Below are 4083 nucleotides of genomic sequence, written 5' to 3' on the forward strand. Positions count from 1 at the left end.
TGCAATGGTAAAGCGGATGCCCGATAGCTATGGTTGCTTTGACTTTATGGCAACAGATGTAGAATTTAATACATGATGTCATTGGGTATTTTAATTGTTGCCTGAGACTGATGCGTAGAGATGTTGAACTTATTTGTTTTAAGCAATATATTTGTGGTCAGATGACTGAACGTGGGGAATGAAGGGGAGAAGAGGAAAGTGCAGCTTTTGTGTATAGGTGTCAGTTTTATCAACAGGTAAAAAGAGTTATGGAACAAATCAGAATATGGAAACCGAAGTTGTAGAAATTTATCGAAAAAGCGTAGATGGGTGTCCATATTTATTTTAAGCGACTTTGTTTTGGGTTAATTGATACAAGTTAGTTTTGGACAAAATAGTGTTTGGAAGCGACTCGTTCCAACTTTTAAGTCTTTTGACTGTGGCAGGAGATTACTGACGAACCTCTATCGTCTAAAGGTAATCCCAATCTTCGATATCTTCAGTCATTGGTGTAAGCAAGGTTGAAGTTGTAAGTTCAAAGAGGGGGTTGGTTAGAAAATCGTGGTATCAAGTCGAGTGATTGTTAGGAGAAGTGTCGGGATAAAATTTGGATTGGTAATGTGTATGATGATACACAAGGATAGTTTAAGCGGTGTAATTGGGGTTATTGATCTTGAAATAATTTTTTTTCGCTTTAGCTATTGTTATTAGCTGATATTAATAATTCCTAAGAGGATAAGTGAGATGTGGATCTTGAGGTAGTCTTTCCCACAAATGTAGCTGCTGATTAAAGTATTGCAGTGGTGAAATTGACTAGTTGGGATTGGAAGTTATTGTTGAGGCTCTATTAGATTCGAGCAATCTCATGTTTCTACTTGAGCATTACGCAGGCGATAATACGGTTGATGCACAATTTTTGAGATGGAGCATGCGGCCGTCAATTTTGTGTTACTTGAGTGTTAGCTCAGGTTATGAGGAGATTTGGGCATCTCACTTATGTGAAGAGTGTGTGATTTGTTTCTAGAGCTTGTTTTTAGACCCCAAATTCTTTGAGGTAACAACTCGAGCAGTGTGGCAATCGATGAGTATCGTCGAGGTGTTCTAAGATCGACTTGTTCTTGATATAAGTAAATTTTTGACATGAGTTGAAGAGTCGGGCCTTGCAGGGTGCAGTTCGACTCAGGATTGCTGATCATCATATCTTATCGAGAAAGGCGTTCTAGATTTTTGTACGCATTCGTACAATTCAGCTTTCTACGAGAAGTATTAATCTTTGGCATCTAGCAATTTTGGCGACTTGAGCATTGGACTCTAGCTTTGTGCTTTCATCTTCCTTGGACATTATTGGACTTGTGTGATCCAGCTAGTTGGATCTAGAAATCAAATGGAAGAAAGAAAATCACTTTACATCATATGGGGGCAGCAAGAGAAGACTAGCTAGTGTTGAATGATAGATTGCCAACATAAGTTGTGCTGACACTTGAGTCGGTCAACTCAGAGTTTGTGTTTTGTTTGTTAGTGTGGTTATCAGGTGAGTAACTAAGGTGATTTGACGAGAATTTCTGTAATTTGGCAGCTATTATTTGTATGTTTCATTTATGGGACATTGACATTCGTTAATGACAACAAGAAATTCATGGGCAAAGCTTTACTCAGGAAAAGCAAGTTGGTTTTCGTGATCTTTGGCATCTTTAGCAACGCAAAATTATGCGAAAGAAGTATAACTCAGCGACGATTCTTCTTAACATTATGCGTAATGGCGGGGCCGTTACTTGAAAATCCTTGTTCATCGACTTGAGTTAATACGTGGTGGGTATTATACACAATAATACATGAGAAGCAAGTCATCAAATAGTGAACTTCCAATGGTGATTCTGTGATTTCGTTGACTCGCGTGAGACTCACTATTTCGATTCTCTTCCATTCGACCAACTGGTGTTATTAAGGTGAAGGTGATAATTGCAGACATGTGTTGCAGTAAAAGCAACAGAAATGGTCGCAATAAATAGTGAGCAACTCATCTCTTATTCATGGAATAGGTACTGTAACCTAAAGACTCGTCTGTATGTACGTTTGAACGAACTTGGTTCGTAAGAGGAGATACTTGTAACTTCTAAGGTATCGTCATGCGTCAAGTCATCGTATTTTTCTCATTTTTGGAGGTACCAGTTTCGGGTATGTTGATCGATTTTCAGGGTGATATTTTTCTTGTGCTTGTAAATCATTGGTAGTGGCGATTGTTGAATTTAGTATTGAGGGACGAGATTCCAACAGTTATTATTGTTTAGTAATGATTAATTTACGGGGCAAATTGTTAGAAATAATAATATGATTGGCTAGTGGTATAGCCTTAAGGAAAAAGATTTTTGACAATTCAGGAAATATTTTCAGTTAAGGCTTGTCAGTTCATAGGCATTAATGGAAAAATTGTGTCAGGTCATGTTAAATGTTTTTCTTGTGATGTGTGTTCATACATGATCGTATTATGGTGGGACCACTTTTGATCTGTATAAGACCTGGGAGGTCATTGTTGTATGGATACGATTTGTGATTCAAGAGACATTCAGAATAATGGTTTAGTATTATAAGATCGAATTAGCGTAATCTGGCGACAAGGGAGATATTTGCCGATCAGCTTACGATTGTGCCCAATCATATAGGTGGTGAAAGTCCAATTTTGATGCAAACAATCGAGTTTTGTTTTGATTAATTGGTGACGAAAGTAAGATGGTTTGAATCATGAAGTTTATTGACCATTAAGTTGGATTTTTCAGGTAAGGGTTATCCATTTTCAAGGAAGGTTATGCCGAATTTTAGGTTAATTTTCCTTGAAGATGGACCTCGCAGGATTTACCTCGGGTGAAATTCGGGGTGGGTTCTGTCAGCAACCTTCAGCTTTGAAAGCGAACATTCCCATTTCCATGTAAGCATCTATAGTTGGGATGATATGGAAATAAAATACCCTATTCGTAGTAGAGGTATGTATATATCAGTATATGGAAAGTTTTGTTAATTTGTGTTTGGAAATTTTTTGTGGACAACTCTATTGAATTAATCAATGGAATTAAAACAAGAGCTGATGCCAGTCCACCAGAAAGAAAAGAAATAGGAACAGAAGCTGTAGCTGTAGCCATTTCCAGTTCTCCCAGATCCCCTGCTGCTGTACATGTACGTGGAAGTATGTGGGTGAAAATTTATTTTGGTGTTTACAACTTCTATGGGAATTTTCCTTTGTATATGTCTGATAGGCTACATTGTGTTGAATCAATCATGGCAATTAAACAGAAGATAGGGTAAGAAGACGAAGGAGACAAACAGGATTTGAAGCTGAAGCTAGAGCCATTTCAGTTTCTCCCAGATGCTTAGCTGATGAACATGAATATGATACTTCCCAAATGAGCAGTTTCAGGTCGGACAAGCCATTTCTTGATATCAGAATTCCAGCCAAAACCTTGTCCTTTCGTGTGGTAAGCTTTTCTTAATTCCATATATATAATGAGAGAAATTAACGAGTTTGGGCACTATTACAGGTTTGTTGCTAAGTACACATTTGTAATGCAGGCGATAATGTACTTAGGCTCTTATCATATAATGAGTTTGAGGAATGTTTCGCATTTTAATCTAATAAGTTCTCATCTGTTTGCCGCTTGTTTTGGCACTCTTGTTTAAGTTCAATGCTATTAAAAATGTTGGTCAGTAAATGAATGGTATTAGTACCTGCTGGTCTTGGTTGCTGCACAATTGTGTTAAATACATGTTAGCTTGACTATTCCTTGCTTAAGATTTTGATACCATTTTATTAACATGAGCAGGAAGCTGTTTAGGGTTGTCACATGTGTCAAGTCATGATGGCTCTTTTGAATTGTAGTAAGTGGCTACATATTTCTTGTTTTGTAGTGTTTCGTTAAAATCTGAAAGTCTAGATTGCCATACAATACCTATTTTTGTTTGGGAATTAGATATTGGTTATGTAATTGAAAGCTTAAAGTAAGTGTCTTCCTTACTCTTTACTTCATCTTATATGTGTGTGTGTGTGTGTGTGTGTGTGTGTGTGTGTGTGTGTGTGTGTGTGTGTGTGTGTGTGTGTGTGTGTGTGTGTGTGTG

Source organism: Fragaria vesca, linkage group LG1 (genome assembly GCF_000184155.1).
Source record: "Fragaria vesca subsp. vesca linkage group LG1, FraVesHawaii_1.0, whole genome shotgun sequence".
Classification (NCBI taxonomy): Eukaryota; Viridiplantae; Streptophyta; class Magnoliopsida; order Rosales; family Rosaceae; genus Fragaria; species Fragaria vesca.